The sequence below is a fragment of the Pseudorca crassidens genome, chromosome 16 (genome assembly GCF_039906515.1).
Source record: "Pseudorca crassidens isolate mPseCra1 chromosome 16, mPseCra1.hap1, whole genome shotgun sequence".
Taxonomy (NCBI): Eukaryota; Metazoa; Chordata; class Mammalia; order Artiodactyla; family Delphinidae; genus Pseudorca; species Pseudorca crassidens.
The window spans coordinates 41911819-41933676 of NC_090311.1; the positions used below are offsets into that span (position 1 = coordinate 41911819).

General features: G+C 33.5%; 1 protein-coding gene and 1 pseudogene across 1 annotated transcript in view; one reads left to right on the forward strand and one right to left on the reverse strand.

The window, feature by feature from the left end:
- Window positions 1-21858, reverse strand: part of PCDH15 (protocadherin related 15) — a 1039293-nt gene that overhangs the window by 971717 nt on the left and 45718 nt on the right. The window lies entirely within an intron of this gene.
- On the forward strand, window positions 6761-7323 carry LOC137208446 (proteasome maturation protein pseudogene; annotated as a pseudogene).

Here is a 21858-nt window from a genome sequence, read left to right on the forward strand (position 1 = left end):
GAAGTAAAGGAAGCAAATCAAACGGGTGGATTAGAATTGTAGTGTTTGCAGAAGTTGAAGAAGACAGAACTATATACATGTGTATAGAAAATGACCATTAGAACAAAAGGTAAATTATAAATTTAAACTTCCAAGATAATGCAAAAATACACTGAATAAATATAATTTAGGATAAGGCCAGTGAAAATTAGAGGAAACTCTAACATATACCATACCTTTAAAAGAAATGCAGACTTTTTTTTCAGCCACATAAAATGACTCAAAGTAGGCACATTAGGGCCTTGTCTAGTGGAGGTCCTGCATTTTAAACAAACTGATGAGGTGATAAGAATTGTTTATATTTGCCATCTACAGAGGTTAAAGGCAGAGAGACTTGGGTTTGAAGTCTATCTCTATTTTTTAGACTAGTATTTCATATGGACACTGGATTCTGAATGGGTACATTTATCATAATCTTCCACATCAGGAAAAAAAATGTTTAAAGATTTGTCCAGAAATACACTGGTATACATTTTATAACTCTGTGTATAAACTCAAGATCTAAATAAATTGGATTTGATAGATATTATATTAGCTAGTATAATCCAGGTGAAAAGTAAAAGAATCAGTTGACAAAATTAGTGCAAAATATAAAGAAGTCATTATCTCATAAAACTAGAAACAGTGTAGCCTTCAGAAATGGTTGGTATAAAAATTGGTTGTTTCAAAGATCTCATCAAAAGTCAGTCTTTCAGATTTGTAGGTAAGAGTCAGACGGGCATTAAAAGGGCTACTTTAGGACTTGATGTCAAATTCAGGAAATATGTGTCCACAGAAAGAATTAGACTTTTTCTTAAACTACTTTTTGGGGAAGCAAGGGACTTACCCAGGGACAAACAATGAAGGATTGTAATGCATAAAAATGATCTGGGGGTTTTGTTTTGTTTTGCTTGTGTGTATGTGTGTGTGTGCGTGTGCGTGTGTGTCTGTGTGTGTGTGTGTGTGTCTGTGTGTGAGAGAGAGACAGAGAGATTTATTTTTGCTGAATGAAAAGCATTTCTACAGCTCTTCTAACAGTTGAAATGCTGTTTCATGAAGTAGAGAGGTAGTAGTACATCCCTTGCCATTGACACTGTTAAAGTTACCAATTGCAGATACTGTAGCAGATTTAAGAACTTGAGAAATGTATAGCAATCTTCTTAGATTACTTTGGGATATCTTTTTCTTTCCATCATAATCTATTATTTACCAAGCAAATATTCATTGACTACCCATTATACACCAACCATTATGAAGACATTTATATTTAGGTGTAAACTCAAGTGGGCATTGAAGATAAGGACTGAGTAGGTCAATTCCTGTCTGCAATGTTTAGAAGTTGATAAGAATGTAAAATCAAGTAGAATAAATAAAACGGCTCATTTACATTTTATTTCTAGAAAGAAACACAGTTTCCAAAGAAAGCTTTTTACAGAAGACTACAGAAAAGTCAAAATTATATTTTATGAAACCTGTACTATGTCACTTTGATAAACATACTTTTCAAAGAAATGTTCATATTTACTAGTGTATATACATGTGAATTAAATTTAGTACTATATATAATGATCTAACTTTTAGAGTCTAAATTAAACCCACAATAATGGAAAGGATATTGGAGAGAGGAGTATGAACAAAGAGACTGATTGAAAATAATAGTTGCATTGGAGACAAGAACTAGGAAGATACATTTTCTTTCCTTTAGGCACAAAGCCTTAATTCCAGTTTCTTGAAAAAAGAAATGTCTTTACATATCTTTACACAGAATATAGATACCATCTATTAGAAATTATAAATTAATTGTAACAAGGGAAATCTTAATATAATGATCAAGATATACTATCCAGAAGAATTTTTGCTTTAAGGCAGAAGGTCTTGATTGAAACCTAATTTCAAAATTCATGGTAAACATGGGCATGCCTAGTTGATACGGAAGAAAAATAATTGAATTAAGTGCTCATAGCGTTATTCCTGCACACCATTAGCATTCCATTTTAAAATTAGACTATACTTCATGCTATTCCCCCAACCAACACTCCGCCATCCAATAAAAACTTGCTGGATATACACTGTCCTGTCTTTCCTTAGTGATCCATTTTTCTGGAATGTCCTTCTGGCTCTTTTCTATCTTTTGAATTCCTATAAATTAAAGGCCCAGTTCATATTATGCACTCTGTAAAGACTTCTCTTGTAACCCAAATAAAAATCACTGCTCCCTCCAACATGTTCATTATTGCTACTATACCATGCATCATTTTATGACAGAGTTAACTGCTAATGGTCCATTTTCCCTTCTACTTTCTGAGCTCCTTGAGACGAAATCCAGGAGGAAGATTGCATTTGCTTTCTTTTTATCTCACAGACTATTTGGAAAAGTGTAGATGCTCAATAAATGCATATTAAATTAATGAGGCGTGAATAATTGTGCAAACAGTCAAAGGCATTACATAAACTTTGGTTGAGCAGGGACACCACAGACAAAGTTTTTAATATATTGTATGCACATGTATGGCAATAAAAACAAAACAGAAGAGAAAATCATGAAACTAATGCACAAAGGTGGTAGCTAGTGTTTTTATATCCAATGTATTTTTATAATTATTTGGTCACAGTGCATGACATAATAGACCTATTAATGAAGGTAAGGAATGAATATAATGGTCATATTCATTCTTTTAATAATTATTTCTTGTTTCTACATCATTATACTTACTGTGGAAAAAAAATGCCTGAAAGGTATAGTGGATCATTTAGAATGTAGAATTTCCTCCAGAGATGCCAAGAGTGTTGGCTTGGACAGGGTATGGTCTCTCACTCTGTGATACAGAAACTTAACCCACTTTCAGGTGCTAGAGTATGTGAACTCTGAGCCTGTGGTCCAGTCCTTGTCTCACCCCTGACCAGCCTATGGAAGATGTGTGGCAGTCTCTATCTCCTCAGTCTCTCCTCAAGCCCTGACTCAGAAAAGAATACAAACTCCCATGATCTGTTCTACACCCAACAATAAGAGACTCTGTTCTCAGAAAATCTATGAGCCAATGTTTAATTCTAACTTCCTATGTGCTTTTCAAATTATATTTTGTAGCTATAAACTACAAACAGTAAACTCAAATAGCAAAAGCATTGTTAATGAGTTTAATGAAATATTATTGTCTATTACTTTAAGTGGACTGTGTAAAATTCACTTTGCATTTGAAGAATTAAAGCTGCTTAATTATCTGTATTAATCTACACAGGAACTAAAGTCAGAGCAAACAGTTATTTTTCTTTCTTTTTCTTAATTGAATATGCACCCAACAGAATTCTGATCTCATGGATTGGATATCTGATTTTCCAAAACATATAGGGAAATGAAAATTCACCTTTCACCACTGGAGAGAAATAATTGGTTAGACTTTTCTCACCTTCATAGAATCAGAGGAGATAATATTATTCCCCATAGAATTGGAAGGTGAAATTCAAGCTGGCTGTTAAGAATTGTCCCTTCCAAGTAGAAAGATGAAAACTAGAAAGAAGAAAATGAGATCCTATCTCTTCACTTTTATGTAAGTAGGTCAATTGCTAATCTCTTAATTTTAAAAATTAATCATAAATGTCTTTGAAAACCATAGAAAAATGCCTTTACAGAAGGGTATTTGAGGCCATGAATCTGAAATTAAAGACTATAAGCTAAAGTTTTCACTCATGGAAAACGTCTGGAGGACTTGTGGTGGTTTCATCTTTATTCCTGACTCTCATGAATTATAAGTGTTTGTCCTAACCATTTGTTTTGTGATTTCACTGTTTTAGTTCAATATCTGATAGTTATTTAGCATTAAGCTAATTATCTGTTATCTTAAACTTAAGATCCTTGTTCTTATCATAGTGATTATCTTATAAAATCATATTGATTTTCTGAGACAGTTAATAAATGTGAACTTCAGAAGTTTGTTTCCCTATTATTTAGCCTGCCTGAAATTTTAAAAATTAAAACTCATAAACAGATATTAAATTAATTATAATGTGACTACACAACAACACACAAATAATCCAGATAAAATATTCTGAACATTAGACTAGATGTCAAATAACCCAATATTTATTCCGAACTTATTATCTGATTATCTATGGCCCCTAAGCTAGTTATTTATACACCCATACACATATACATATCATATATATATATTTACTTTTTTAAAATAGCAAAAAATAACTATGAATATATACCCATATGCTTCTGTGTATATGTAGTATTGTTTTACATTTGATCAATCATTACATAATAAAAAGTGGCCAGTTTTTCCAAAGCTGATTTTTTCTATATATATTCTGTAAATGATTCACAGCAGATTTATTTGAAGTACATAATCATCATAAGAGAAGTAAGCTCATAGTTATCGTTTTGATTTAGAATGTAATGATTTGAATACAAATGGATGAGAAAATACTTCGTGCTGGTCAAGGAGGGTCAAGAATGACTAGCTTGTTTATGTTAACCAACTGGCTGTGGTGAGTCTCACTAAGACTTGGATGAAAAACAGTAAGCCAGAATTGTCTCCTTCTGATATAAGAAGCTGGTAGTGGATGGGTTACCAAGGAATTCCTATTCTGAGGGACAGCTGTGGGAATAGGACTCCACAGCTCAGTGGCACATCCATTCACTGTGTGTGATGAAATCTGCAGTTTTTCAAGGTAGGAAATTTGGAAGGGAGTCAACACTATCATTATATTTCAAGGCTGGGAGTGGGGATTACTGAACTCTCATCTGTAGGAAACCATAGCTACCTCAAGAAGAGAATTCCACAGACATGAAAATCCTCTGATCTTAAATCAAGAATGAGAAGAAAGGAGAAGAAAAAGCAGTTTATGCCAGGTTCCTCTTTTTCTACCTTAACCACTATATAGCCTTCTTTATTATTCTTATTTTTACTTTCTTTTTTTCTGTTCTTAAAGGCTCAGTGCTAAATTTGAATAGTACATGTGTTATCTTCCTCTAATTCAGAATTTTGCTATATCCCTACATCCACAACCCATCCACACCAGCCTTTTGCACTGCTGTCTGTCTTCACCCCCCCCCTTATAATTAAGGTATTGACTCAAATATAATTTTCTTACAGAGACCTTCTTTGATCATATGCCCAGTATTGTGTACTCTAACAGTCACTTCCTATCCACCACTCCATTTTACTTCACATATGATAGCACTTAGCACTATCTGGTTATTGACTAGCCTCCTCCATTAGCATGTATATTGATACCAGAGACCTTGCAGTCTTGATCCTCTTGTAGAAATGCATCTGACCCATAGAAGAAGCTTTTAAAAATATCTGTTGAATAGATTTTTAAGTCTTTTCTGAAAATTTTCAGTCTGTAATAGGATAAAAGTTTAAAAATTACTTTGTAATATGTATAAAAATTTTAATTTCACATTAGAAACCTACCAATTTATAATAATATTTTGTTCTGTTATTTTTCATTCTTGTGATTGATTAAGATTGAATTTCCACAGAGAAGCCTCTCTTTCAACGTTTAAAATATTTGATTAAAATATTAGTTCTGGGGCTTCCCTGGTGGCGCAGTGGTTGGGAGTCCACCTGCCGATGCAGGGGACGGGGGTTCGTGCCCCAGTCCGGGAGGATCCCACATGCCATGGAGCGGCTGGGCCCGTGAGCCATGGCCACTGGGCCTGCGCGTCTGGAGCCTGTGCTCTGCAACAGGAGAGGCCACAACAGTGAGAGGCCCACGTACCACAAAAAAAAATTAAAAAAATAAATAAAATATTAGTTCTGAGTTTAATCTTTTTCTTTTGTCAAATAAAAACTGATCCCATATTTAATTTCTAAAAAATTAGATCCAACAAAAATAAATGGTTGTAACTTGCAGCTAAGATAACAAATTTAGAAGAGACACATTTTCAGAAATCACAACAGGAATATGAAAAGATGAAAATATCTATATCATCACTGAAACTGAGAAAAGAACATCATCCACATCTCAGGTATTATAAAGATGTCATGTGAAATATCATACAGATAGGATAGAAGTAAATCAGGCACAGTTATCTGTGTAAAGACACATTCCTCAACTGAGGAAGCACTGCAGTGTCTCAGAATAAATATAAACTTTCCTGAAAATGAACCCTGCTAACACTCCATGATTGAGGTAGAGCTAGGGATTTTAAAAAGAATGAGCCATGGGACATACTTAGAGTACATCATTTAAAATGTCCTTCTTTATTTTGAATTACCAGCATTAAAAGAAACTGGTAATGGAAGCCTGAAATTATGTGGCTATATGAAAGCCAGCAAGGGAATTAGGATTCCCCTGAGCGCAACAGAGTTTCTCCCTTATGAAGGAGATTGTGTCACCAATGAGAAGTCTAGGAACAATCTCACCTAGCACCTGAAGTAGAGATCTGGAGAAGGAGTGGCAGAGGTGATAGTAAGGCTATTTAATAAGAAATTTCCAAAACTCCTGTTAGGAACACATCTACATTGATAAACAGCTATTTTTTCCAAGATAAAATGTATAAACAAGAAATAAACAATCATATAAACAATTCTGAAAAAAGATTATAATCTAAAAATAAATATTATTACAAATATCTAAATATGATATATATTTTATTATTTATGTATAAATACTATTTTATATGTTATATAAAATACATATATATTAAAGAAGCACATTTTAAACCTAATTTGCTCCCATTTGAAAAAAATGCAGGAAGTTTATAAACAAGGAAATATTTAAAATAAGAAAACAAGTTCGCAGAGTGAGTTGAAGATGAATGCCAGAGAACTTGGATCTCAGCTAAAGGACAGTATTCCAGTTACTGAACTTTCAGCAAGTAGAACTTTTGAAAGTCATGATCTTCTTCGAAAAGGTTTTTCTTATGTGAAAAATGAACTTTTGCCCAGTCATCCTCTTTAATTATCAGAAAAAAATTTCCAGCTCAACCAAGATAAAATGAACTTTTCCACACTGAGAAACATCCAGGGTCTATTTGCTCCATTAAAACTACAAATGGAATTCAACGCAGTGCAGCAGGTTCAGCGTCTTCCTTTTCTTCCAAGCTCAAACCTTTCATTGGATATTTTGAGGGGTAATGATGAGACTACTGGATTTGAAGATATTCTTAATGACCCATCACAAAGTGAACTAATGGGAGAACCACATTTGATGGTTGAATATAAGCTCCGTTTACTGTAATGCAGTGCGCTGTTCATGGAAATAGAGGGGCTGCATCTTGTTTATAGTCGTTTTTTACTATAATTTGACATGCACAACATTAAAAGTACTGGCACATGAGAAAAAATAAATAAATAATAAAATAAAATAAAATAAGAAAACAAAGATAAAAGGTGAGCTGACTGAGAGTCAAAAAAGAGTGAAAAGAGAAATGGATGAGCTAATGAAATAAAATAAGGGAACTAAAAATAATAAAGGGAAAATTATAATATAGATCAGCTTCACGTCCAAAAAATCACCACAAAATAGAAAACTGAATTACATTAGATTGGAACAAAGTTCTTCCAGAATATAGAAAAAGAAAAAAAAAAGACAAATGATGAGGAATAAGATCAGAGGTATTGAGCTTAATGGATGATAATTATGATCCTGAAGAAGAGACTGAAGCAAATGAGAAATGAGTAGACACAAGCAGAGAATAGTTTAAAGATGTAGGAAAAGACCTGAGTCTTTAGATGAATCTGTAAGGACTGCTGATCTCTAGGTAAACGTGAAAAAGTGATTCCAGTTCTAAGAATCTCCCTCTTCTAAACTTGAAATGAAGATGATCAGAAGAAGCTGACATTTTTAGAAGAGTTCTCAACCCTCGGTCCACCTCTCCCAAGCTGTCATTTAGGCAAATCCTGAGAAACTATGACTCCCATATTTGAAGAGACGTGGTAGTAATGGAATACCATGGCCTTTTCCTCTCTGATTGGGAGGGTCTGAGGGAGATGGAGGAGAAAGTAACAGTGGCAACTGCAGACAGACTAGTGAAAAAACAAAGAGAAACTGCACCACCCAGAACAAGTTTAATGAGGTATATGTTACAGCACTTTTAAATGATTGAGCAAACTAAACTAAATCTTTAATTAGAGTGAAGTGACTTCTAACTGAATTACTGAAAAAGAAAACAAAAGCAAAGGGCTCAGTGTATTTGTCATACTCACACCAGGAAATGTCAAATTTACATAAAAGTGCACAGAACACAAAACCCAACCTTCAGACTTTAAGTATGTAATGATAAGAAAGGAGTAATGGAGAATTCACTCACAGTATTTTAGAAGAAACAGTTGTAGACAGAATTACCCAAATGTAACATAGCAAGAAAAAATAAATGGCATCATGCAAATATATTAAATATGTAAACAAATAACACTCATGAAAATATATTAAAATAGTCCATTTAAAACTTGAAGACATAATGAAAAATTAAAAGAAAAATTCCTTCCAGTACTTTGTACTATAAAACTTAACAAAACAATGAATTCACTAAATTAAAGCTTAAAGAAGAAAAGATAGAGCAACAGAAGTGAGTATAAATTATGATTACAGAGAAAGGGTACAAATTGATCAAAGCAGCACCATAAAATAAATAATAAATAAATTACCAATAGAATGGTCAGGATAGAAATATAACTTATTCAACTAAACAAAGGATTTTCATAATCACATTAAATACAAAAGTAATATGCAGAGATGAGTTAGAAGGTAAGATCTGAGGACAATAATAATACAAAATAAAAATAATGGTGATCTGAAGTTAGAAAATTCAACAAATGAAATACAAAAGATATCCAAATATATAATAAAAAATTTTCCTGAAATGTTGGAAAATTTCATACAATGTCCAAAACTTAGATAATAGATGGGTCAATAGATGGATAGAATTTTATGGAAAATAGCTAAAATATGATCATAATTTCAAATTTAGGAAAACTAAAATATGAAGAAATAATTCTATGAGAATCCTGATTGAAAAAAACAGATCTTTCAAGAGTAAGAAAATCAAGCTGTTCTCAAGATCGCCACAGCAATATTCAATAATATGAAACATTGGAACAATGCCCCCAAGTTTTGTAGAATAGAAAATATAACCTTTGGGAACGAAAATAATGGCCCCTCAATGATGTCCATGCCCTAATCCCCAGAAACTATGAATATTCTACCTTACATGGCAAAAAGGACTTTGTAGACAGGATTAAATTAAGGATTATGATATGGGGAGATTATTTTGGATTATCTGTGTGAGCAAGATCTAATCATGAGCCCTTAAAAATGAAAGAAGGCAAGAAGAATGAGTCAGAGAGATGCCAGCAGGAGAAGCATTTAATGCCCCATTGCCAATTCTGAGATGTTGGGGGAAATGTACAAAAAGTAGAGACAGGCCTCTAGGAGGTAAGTGGACCCCAAGCTGAGAGCCATCAAGGAAACCAGAAACCTTAGTCCTTTAGTCTTAGAGAACTAAATTCTGCCAACACCAGAACAAACAAGGAAATGAAAAATACAAACTTTCCTGTCAACATCTTGATTTTTAGCCCCATGAGACCAACACTGAGTATTTGACTTACAGAACTGCAACATAATAAATATTACTCTTTAAAGCCACTATATTGGCTGTAATTTGTTATGGCAACAATATATGTCTAATACATAACTGAAGAATATTATACACATCCGAGCTGTGTCCATGTATAAAGGAAACAGAAGGGCATCCACAAGGATGAAGATGGTGAGTACACTCTCTTAGTGGTTCTAATGAGGTTGAATTGGAAATGCAGTACCAACTTTTCTTCCTTCTCTTATTTTTAAATATCTAAGAAAGAGTGAAACTTTCCAGTGCAGAGATTTGAGAAGCAGCTGAATAATATAAACGAAAAAAAAAAAGTTTAGGAGGAAAGAAAGAATAAGAGGAATTAGCACACCATTTTTCTTATTTTTTTTTCCATAGAAAAAGAGTCAAATCATATTATATACCCTTGAAAACTACGGTTTAAACATTTATATGCACACTTACATACACATAATATTTAAGAACAATGCTACTCTTAAAGACTAAAAAAAACCTCCCTTAGACAATAATATCTTAAGGAAAAATATTTCAAAAGCTCAACACATAGTTTCATTTTAATTTCATGATGTGTAAAGGAAAATTAAATATAATTCTCTGTATCATCTTATTTATATGAATTTTTTCTCCCCATTCTACTTCTACTCTATTTGTATCTTCATAGATTGGATCAATGTTGTGAAACAATGACCATGTCCTTTACATTATGAATTTGAAATAAGAAATTCAAAATAACACATAGAGAACAAATGCCAGTAGATTACCTGATCATATTAATTAGTAATCTAATGATTACTACATAAACATTATTTTCACTGTGTTAAACCTAGTTTTAAATATTTGTGCTGGATGTTAAAAAATGTATATTTTTAAATGTTTTGTTCTACTAATATTTAACCCTAACACTAAGTCTACCGTCCTATAGAAACCAATATGATTAAAGGTATTTCTATTTAACTTGTTAATATCTCAAGTAAAACTTTATATGTTCTCACTGTTTTGAACCTAACAGAAAGATAGTGAAGCAAGCAGTCACCATCAATCTATACTAAAAATCTTAATACTTATCAGGAACAGTGCCAAAAGTTCTGGTAACAAAAAAAAAAATACATCCACTTCCTTCTTTCAAGGAAGTTTCCATGTAGTTTTGTGACTAGAACTAACAATTAGCAAAATATAAGAGTAATCTAAATGGTTCTAACTCTAAATGCAACTAAAATTGCTTTGGCTGTGTTCAACACCCTACTTGCAAAAGCAACAGGAGAAATAGAATGTTGATGCTTTCTGATATTAACCCCATTACAATTTTGTGAAATGTCCTGCATTTCATTTGTCTTTCAGTGTTCCTAATCACGGATATTTGGGAATGACAGCAGGCAAACCTATTCTAAACAGAATAGCAACATGGATTTTGTTACTGTTCATTTGAGCCTGGTGTTTTGATTAAACAAAACTCTTTGTCTAAAGATCTGTCATCTTGTCGGAGAATATAAACAAATTGAATTAATTTTGGGTTGTTCCAAAATAATTTTGCTTCTGTTGGAATTCAGAAGAAGATAACTCTTACAGGAAACCATATTCTACCCTTCTTCCCTTTTAAATTATAAGCATGTTCCACACAGGAACTGAGCAGATAGTGAGCACTCATTCCCCAGGCCCTAAATAGAAAGCAAATTACATAAATCTTGGTCCTTACCCAAGACTGTCACATCCAATGAACAAGCTAAACTAATACACCCAAAATAACAGTACACACTGTATGACCAGTCATTATTTTAAATTTGGCCCTTCCTCTACAGTTCGCTTATTTGGAGACAGAAGAGAAAGTTATTATAGCCAGTGTGGTAAGCCAAAGCTCCCTTTGAGTATTTGAGATAAGAATTGAGCTAGGTATTAAAAAGTGGTAAGATTCATAAACATGAAGGTAAGGCTCTTGGGAATTCAGAGCAAAGGAAAATAAGCTTATAAATCTCTCCACAAAGAAATGAGCATACTGAGTTTGTGAGACGGTGACAACATTGGCTCCACAAAGCAGGAGAAAATTATACTGTAAACATAGAGAGTGGTCTGCTTGGGGAGGGTCTTGAAAAATTAGAGAAGTATGAAATAGAAGCTAGTGAATGAAAAGTCTTGGTAGGAATGGCAACTGAAAATGGTGCTTAAGAAAAATTAATAATAAAGTTGTTGTTGGAGAACAGACTATCATATAGGCCACAGTGAGATCACTGCCATCAATACTGAGAAACTGCATAACAGAGAGGAAGTTAGTGATACACATTTTATTTCAACAGATTTATTTTGTATACACAGAGTAAAAGCAAGATTATTTATTTATTTATGTACTGAGGCATGCTTTTTAGTCATGTAACACTAGGGCACACTCCCACATAGTAATTCAAAATGCATTATTGCTAATGGTAGTTGTTTTGACCAAAAAAAGTCAAAGACTTAATTTTATTAAATTAAGTCATTCAAAGCCATGTCTCTCAGGTAATTCATGCATAAACAGTAGCTAGATGAGAAAATGAAGCACTAGGTCAAGACAGTGCCAGAGTAGAAGCCAACTGTGGTTTGTTATAATTGTACAAATCAAGGTGCAGCCTACCTCCTAGTGTTTCAGTATGAATTTACTAATTGCAGTTTGATCCCTGAAGACTACTAGAAGCCATATTTAATTTGTATGAAAGTTAAATTTGTGGTTGGTCTATATGTATAGTAAGTAAGTTGTTTTGTGTTTCTGTTTGTTTTGTATTGCATTCTCCTTCTCTAACTTCTTTGCTGGTGATCTGAAATATCCTATGTGTTGCTCTGGCAGAGTTTTCAACAACAAATGTTGTTGCACTGTTGGTGGGAATGTAAATTGATACAGGCACTATGGAGAACAGTATGGAGGTTCCTTAAAAAAAGTAAAAATAGAACTACCATATGACCCAGCAATCCCACTACTGGGATTTCTCAGGGCATATACCCTGAGAAAACTGTAATTCAAAAAAAGACATGTACCACATGTTCAATCAGAGAAGAAAAAAGAAATAAAAGGAATGTTCATTGCAGCACTATTTACAATAGCCAGGACATGGAAGCAACCTAAGTGTCTATCAACAGATGAATGGATAAAGAAGATGTGGCACATATATACAATGGAATATTACTCAGCCATAAAAAGGAACTAAACTGAGCTCTTTGTAGTGAAGTGAATGGACCTAGAGTCTGTCATACAGTGGTAAGCTGGTGCATAGGACAGGGCAATCACCTCGATGCTTTGTGACAACCTAGAGGGGTGGGATAGGGAGGGTGGGAGGGAGGCTCAAGAGGGAGGGGATATGGGGATATATGTATACATATAGCTGATTCATTTTGTTATACAGCAGAAACTAACACAACATTGTAAAGCAATTATACTCCAATAAAGTGTGAAAAACAACCCTCTGATAATCTTATGGTGGTTCCCTTATATGTAACTAGCTTTTTTTATCATGCTGCTTTTAAAATTCTCTCTTCAACTTCTGACACTTCAATTATGATGTGTCTTGATGTGGTTCTTTTGGGGTTCTTCATGTTTGGGACTCTCTGTTCTTCCTGGACCTGGATGTCTGTTTCCTTCCTTGGTTAGGGAAGTTTTCAACCATTATTTTTCCAAATAAGTTTTCTACTCCTTTCTTTCTTTCCTTTCCTTTTGGGACCCCTATAATGCAAATGCTAGTATACTTAATGCTGTCTCCAAAGTCCCTTATGCTATCCTCATTTAAATTGCTTTTCTTTTTATACTCCAATTGGGTGATTTCTGCTATCCTCTTTTTCATATCACCTATCTAATCTTCTCTATGATCTAATCTGCTGTCGATTCCCTCTAGTGTATTTCTCATTTCAGTTATTGTATTCTTCAGCTTTCATTGGTTCTTTCTTGTATTTTCTAACTCTCTGTTGAAGTTCCCACCATGTTCATCCATTCTACTCCCAAGTTTGGTAAGCAGATTTGACCATTACTTTGAATTCTTTATCAGGTAGGTAATTTATCTCCATATCATTAAGATCTTTTTCTATCAAAACTACAATGAGGTATCAACTCACATCAGTTAGAATGGCTATCATCAAAAAATCTACAAACAATAAATGTTGGAGAGGGTGTGGGGAAAAGGGAACCCTCCTACCCTATTGGTGGGAATGTAAACTGGTACAGCCACTATGGAGAACAATATGTAGATTCCTTAAAAAACTAAAAATAGAGCTAACATATGGTCCAGTAATCCCACTCCTGGGCATATGTCTGAAGAAAACCATAATTCAAATAGATACATGCACCTCAATGTTCATTGCAGCACTATTTACAATAGCCAGGACATGGAAGCAACCTAAATGTTCATCAACAGAAGAATGGATAAAGAAGATGCGGTACATATATACAATGGAATATTACTCAGCCATAAAAAAGAATAAAAAAAATGCCACTTGCTGTGACATGGATGGACCTAGAGATTGTCATACTGAGTGAAGTAAGTCAGAGAAAGAGAAATATCGTATGATATCCCTTTTATGTGTAATCTAAAGACATGGTACAAATGAACCTATTTACAAAACAGAAGTTGAGTCACAGATGTAGGAAACCAAGTTGTGCTTACCAGGGGGAAAAGCGGGGAGGGATAAATTGGGAGACAGGGACTGACACATACACACTACTATATATAGAATAGATAACTAATAAGAACCTACTGAATAGCATATTCAATTCTCTGTAATGACCTATATGGGAATAGAATCTAAAAAAGAGTGGATATATGTGTATGTATAACTGACTCACTTTACTATACAGCAGAAACTAACACAACATTGTAAATCAACTATACTCCAATAAAAAAAGTAATTAATTTTTTAAAAAAGGTCTCTTTCTGAGGTTTAGTCTTGTTCTTTTGTTTGGAAACTATTTCTCTTTTTCCTCATTTTCTTGGCTCTCTGTGTTTGTTTCTCTATATTGGGCAAAACTGCTATCTTTCTCAGTCTTTAGGAGTGGCCTTGTGCAGGTGATGATCCTTCTTGATCGACACTGCCCTAGCTCTTGTTTATCTCCTGAATCTTTCTGGTTGTCTATACTACATGATTTATTCTTGGTATGGCCTCATTGTTGAGGGTGTGCCAAGACCTGTCAGTGGTCCAAAGGGAGGAATCTCATTTAACACCTAGTTTCAGGCTGATTGAATGCCAGATCCTCAGGCAGCAGCTTTAAAAGCTTGAAGATATATACCGTCCTGTGAGACCACAGTCATAATTCCCGCTGGTCTCCAGACAAGATTTGGATGTGTCCCCTGGATGACAGTTGCACAAATGTGGGCTCCCCTTTCTGGGGAGTCTTGTTGAACTGTAGCAAGGCCAACGGGGTGCTCAAGCATGGTGTCTCCCTGCTTACTTTTCCTGGGAGTGCCTCCTTAGGCACATTGCCATCTTGAACCATCTCTGAAGTAACAGAGTTTTAATTATGCTCATATACATAATCATTTTCATTTTTGCCTTAAGAGAGTTTAGAATAAGCAGGCTACCCTCCTTAAGACGAGAAACCTGTTTGTGAGGAAAATTCTGTGTTTATCAGGCCAAACACAGGAGCTTCAAAGCTGCTCAGATATATGAAAAATAAAAACATTTCTTGGAAATTTCACAAACCGCATTGGGCAATATCTAAGTGGTGTGTACTACTGCTTTAAATAGAGAAAAAAGTATAATAGAAACCTCTTTTAACTGGCTTCTAAAACTCTGGGTAATAGAAATTCACTTTGTATTTTGTAAGAACTCATATTAGGTCTAATATAAAGAAGGGAGTCAACCCTAAGTTTAGCAAGCACTTAATAAAAAATAGGGCTATGTAAAGGCAAAAAACATTACATTAAATGGTCTAGATCTGAGAAAATTTCCACACTGCTGACTGCATTGGAGTTGCAGACTCAGCAGCATATTGTAATAAGTAGTTCCCAAAGCACACAAACCGAACCATTTTACAAAAGGCAGATGAGGAATTGGAAACCACTTTGGATTTGACATTTTTGTTGAAATTTAATTTAAAAAGTTACAGAAGTGAAGATAATGTGAAAAAGCAGTGCATAAAGTCAGCTTTTTTACAGTTTTATCACATGGCCTCATCATCTTCCTAAAGCACCACATCACTGTGATTTCCTGATGTCTTAAATGACTAGGGTAATATAAATTACATCCCCAAACATTATTAATTTAAGTAATAAGCTTGAAAGCAAAGAAAAATGGCTCTTTTAAAATTACAATGTCATCCATATTCCGTGTTGTTCTTGTTAGTAAAACCATGACAGCTTGCAGCATTGTTTTCTCCCTCCTTTACCTTTCAGACAGTCTCCTGCTTCAGTTGAACATTTACGATTAATTAGAAATGGTTTAGTAAATTACATGAAGGAACAAAATGTTATATGATAAATATTCATCAAAGGTGTGACGCTCCATTGTCTTTAAACTTTGAGAAGCTAGAGCTTTATTAGTTGAAATACTTGAAAAATGCTGTTATCTTACAAATACATATCACAGATTCATTCGTAAACAGTAAAAGGAAAGAGACATTAAGTACAAATAAATTTGATTAATTAGAACTATTAAAATTATCTATGAGTTGCAGTGTCACAAGTATAGCGAAAAATGTCCGTTACACTGTTTCTTAATAATGAAAATTTGTGAATGTTTCAGAACTATTGCTTAAATATAAATACTATGATCAGTCTGAATTAACCTCATCAGATTATATCTTAACTACACCAGATTATACCTTGAATTTACATATTATTTATTGTATTTCAGATATTTTCTTATATGAATGAGAGTCATTCCTACTTTTGGAGAACTCACAGTAAAGTGGGAAGAAGGACAAATAAACAACTAATTAAAATATAGCTAGAAAATGTAATATTAGTTGCATATATAATGTCGTTTTGGAATCAAAGGAAAAATGTGACTTCCACAAGGTTTGGAGAGATCCAGGGAGGTATATGGTTAAGAAAATATTCATGGAGAATTAGACTGAGGAAAAATGAATCATAGGTCACAATTTTTTGCATAGAATCCCCTACCCTTCAAAAAAGAAATGTTTTCCTTCTCTTTTTTTTTTTTTTTTTTTTTTTTTTTTTGCGGTACGCTGGCCTCTCACTGTTGTGGCCTCTCCCGTTGCGGAGCACGGGCTCCGGAAGTGCAGGCTCAGCGGCCGTGGCTCACGGGCCCAGCCGCTCCGCAGCATGTGGGACCTTCCCGGACCGGGGCACGAACCCGTGTCCCCTGCGTCGGCAGGCGGACTCTCAACCACTGCACCACCAGGGAAGCCCTCCTTCTCATTTTTTAATGGAATCTATTCTAAACCTGTATTTTACTCACTTTTCAGTTTTATAGTTTTACATTGAAGGTCCATCATAATTTCAGTTATCAGAGAAATTTAGTAGGAGACATTTTCTCTCACATTAGAAACATGAATTTGGGCAAGATTTTAATTAGTAAACAATATATTTATGTGTTACCAAGTTGAAAAGTGGTAAGTAATGGATAAATCTTCATCTTAAAAGTACAGATTTATCAGTATTATATGGGGTTATTGGATAAATAAGAATATTCCACACATTAATTGAAGAAAAGTACACTAAAGCAACAGGTGGTCATTATCATTAGCCTTCTGAATGCCCTGATACTTTTTGCATATTTAAGAAAGGTGAGAATTATGAAAAACAGAAATCACTCTTCCACAAGAGAGCTTTGAAAATGGTAACAGTTTAAAGATAAATAAGTAAACACATGGTCCAAAGCACTAAATATTCAACTTGAGTTCTGTTCAGTAGAAATAAATATCCAGGGCAAACAAATACTTGAAGAAAGAACTCTAAGAAAATAAAAAATATAGAGATAGATATGATATGATAAAATAAAATGTTCAATGGAGCGAACACTTCATAGCAAAATTCATGCCTCTCATAACACTGATTTTATAAAGACTAGTTACACAACATTGTAACCCAGAATGTAAAGTATCATAATTTCATATTATGAACTGTCAAATAGTGTGACATGGCTATTTTTAAGTCAAACCTGTCCTTTTCCTAATTAATTATACTTAAAAATCATATTCCCAGACATTTTAATGAACTAAACCTTAAGTGTTTTTAATTTAAATCAGTGTTTTTATACTTTACTTTCCATAGTGTTCAAGATTCATTAAAACTCCTAAGAAATCTAAGTTGAAGTTTCAGTAACTAGTGATTTTTGAAAATCATCAGATGTTACAAAGCAACAATCTTAATCAGACCCAGAATTTATATTGTCATTAATGTTTGTGATGTGATTTATATCGTCTCCTTTATTTCTGTGTTAGCTGCCCCACACTGAAGAAGTTATTAGTTATCATATTAAACAAAAGCAGAAACTGAGTTAATTAGCTCCCTTACAGTCACAGACACTAAGTATTAGAATCAAAATCAAATCCAGGTCTTTGACTCCAAGCTTAGCATTCTCTTCTTCCCAATAAATCCAGGAAAATAAAGAGCACGGTTTTCAAGCAAACTTAATATATCTTTTTAAATACAAATATCTGATCTTTAGGAAATATTATTTGCAAAGATATCAGTCATACTTAAGTATGACTCGTCTTTCGTAAATATTTATACGTGATTCAAATTCTGTATTGAGAGGTTAAAAAACAGAGGTGATAAGTAACTAATTGTTCAGTACTTGTTCCAATAAGAGAAGCATTAGAAATATCAACTGTCCCTCCCCATGGGAGAATTTTACATCCTGGCTCAGTTGATGTCTGGCTTGGCTAGTGGCTTGTGATGCCTCTCCCTATGGGCAAGTGATATGTTTCTACCAGTTATGTCAGAAGTGGCCATAAGACTTGCTTTGGCCAATAAAATGTGTCACTTCTGAATAAACTGTTTATATATACACAAACATACCATGTTGCCACTTTGTGACTATTTTCTACTTCACAACATTGCCTAAGTTGGCAGTTTAAGATATCTATTGGATGTGAGAAAAGACCTTCTGAAAAAAATTTTGCATCCATTTTAAGAAGGAATCATTCTATTGTGTTTACTTTAAAATGCCTATTATTACCTAATTCTAAGAGGAACAAAGCTACCCTCTTCACAGAGAAAACTGTAACAGAAAAAAGAAAAATTGTTTTATAGGAAAAAATTATACACACACACACATCTATAACATGTGAATTTGCAATAAAGTAGACATTTGAAGAGTCTAAAATTATCTAAAGTAGCATTAATCACAGTCTTGTCTTCAAACTGGCATGACCAACATCAACTGAGAGCTTTTGAGAAATGCAGCATCTCATCCCTGCCTCAAAACTACTGAATTGGAATCTCTGGAGGTAGAAATATGAAACTGTGTTTCAGTAAGTATGCATGTAATTCTTATGCAAGCTAAAGTTTGAGAAACTCTGATCTAAAGCATATGGGTCTCAAAACAGTCAAATCCATAAGGTATGCACAACAAGCCCACTCTAGAAATCACCCTTTTCATGCTATAACATGTCTCTATTCATTAGTATAATTTTTATCATTGTACTGACTTATTTTCATAGAAATGTGTTTAAACTTAGAGCTGGTATTTATTTTACCTTCCAACACTTTCATTAATTCACTTTTCGTACAGCTTAGTGTTTATTCAGCTCAGCAGAGAAAGATTCCTTTTATACATAAGGCAAATAACCAGATCTTGGAGGCTATAAATAGAAATTTCCATTCTACATTATCTCCATACATTGTGATTCTGTTTTCTCTTTCAGCCATTTAACAAATAACTTTGAACACCTGCTACATGCTGCCATGCTGCCCTTAGTGCTGAAAAACAGCATAAGATGGAAGCCTTCCCTTCACTCACCCAATCACTCCCTCATTCTTTTGAGAGTTACTTCTCAAATGATCAGAATGAATTTTCAAATGAAACTCTTAAGTCCTGTGGTCACAAAGTCTTACATTTTTGATGCTGTTTATATCTTCAAAGAACCCAAGCTGTTGTTATGTCTGTGAGTTGCAAAGTAAATTCTAACAGAGCACTAAGAATCCTGGTTTTCATATGTAACAGGGGCACTGAGGTACTGGTTTCTTTGTGTATTTCACCCTCTTGAACACAGCGTAAAAAGTATACTTCATTTATTGAGACTGTACCTTTAGAAAATATGAAAGCTTAGGCATTTCCTTCTCAGAGATAGAGGAGAAAAACCACTGCTGAGCTGTATTTCTTTTTCAGGAAATAAAAAGCAATATCATAATTATTTCATGATTATGTAAGTTGTTTTCATGACAAAATTAATGTTAAGATTATAACTATTCCTCATATAATTTAAAATCTCATGGAGGAAAATAAAGGGTTGAGAAAGGACATGGATAGACAATTCTCTCATTCACTCATTCATCCATTCATTGAACCACAACTATTGACTGCCAGCTATTTGGCAGTTACTATACTAGGTAATGAGATAACAACTTGAGCAAAGCAGACATGATGTCTGTACTCCTAAAACTTAAGTTTAGTCAACCTATGAAAAAGTGTTGTCATAACTTAAAATTTACCTTACAATAAAATTAAAAAAGATACTTAAAAGAATATTTAATAAAGAGAATGTTAATGACATTTGAGTATCTTGAATAATTAACAATATTAATTATAAAACTATTTTCCATCAACCAGAAAATCTGTTGACGTGCCCACATCCCTGTCAGTTTTACTTAGCGCAGTTAGGATTATTTTGCTTTGAAACACTTATGATAAAAACTCTTTATCTCTCCCTTTGATTTTTAGTTGGAATTTTTAATGACTTTTGAATATATGCCTTACAATTGTTGCCCTACTTCCCAACGATGATTCAGATACAGCTATTTACCCAGATATTTGGGAAACAAAATGTTTGTGGAAACTTTATTTAGTCTATTGTGTTTGTCATAATTGAAGGAGAACACTTTACAGCAATAAAGAATATTTAACAAAACCATTCTCCAATGCATGGGGATATATAGTTAACATATATATGGACAATATGACATCAAAGTAATTAGTAAGAGGTCAGGGTTAGATGTCCTAGGTTTGATTCTCAGCTTAGCCACTTACAAGCTGTGAGACTTTGGCCAACTTTCGTAATTGTTCTGTGTTTTAGTTACCTTAACTATAAAATAAGAATAATAAATGTATCTAATTAGATGTGCTCTAATATGATAAGCCAGGTAAAGTGCATAGCAAAGTACCTTGCACATTAAGTTTCTGATACATGTTAGTAATTTTTATTAATGTTAGTTATGATAAATTTATGTAAAAGTATATCATAACAAAGCAAAACACACTGTACTAGGAGTTTTATTTCCCCATTTTTCTCCCAAAGCTGCATTGTCAAATCCTCTACATTTAGTCTGCTTTTTGCTTTACTTATTTTTCTTTCAAATCCCTCTTATGTCTTCTAAATATTGCCAGAAGGAATGGCTAGCAGACCTTAAATAGGCAATCTGAAAATCTTAAAGGATTCAAATAAATCCAAGTTTTCAAGAACTTTTCATATTGTAAATTCACGATGGGGGAGGGATTAGTCTATTTACTCTGTTAGCCATTAATATTTGTATTATTGGCAACATGTAATGTTTTATGTTTCCAGTGATATTAAGAAGTGTTTTATTCAGTAATTTTGTTCAGTAATCTTCACTCCAAGAAAAGGCACAATACTAGAACTTTATGCCAAGTAACTCTTTATCACTAATTGAATATAATACTCAATAAATTTATAATGATCAAACATCCTAGTCTGCTTGAAATCATATGTGTATCACCAATACAATCTAATTACCTACCAATAATATTGTGAGTTGAACAATAAATTGATGGTAACCTTACTTATACATATTAAATAATGCCATACTTAATAATACAAACAAAATAATTTAAGAGATAATTATCTTCTTTAAAGCTCAATTGTTTAAACACTCACACATTAAAGAGGATACCTACTCCATTGCATAAAAGCATGAGAGCAATGAAATAGCTAGCTTTAATGTAGAAGTATTTAGTCAAATCAGAGAATCAAATTCATGAAAACTCCCGTGACTGCAATGATATTTTTTAATATGGAAAAAAGTAGTAATACCATTCTTTCTTTCTACCAGTCTCTTTGTTTTTAAATCATTATAACTTAAATAATTTCACCCATTTGTAAAAGGTACAGAATGATACTGAGTATTAAATTCAAAATTAATCTCTCCTATCCCTGAGTCCCAGCTATGGAGTGTACTGCCTAAAGT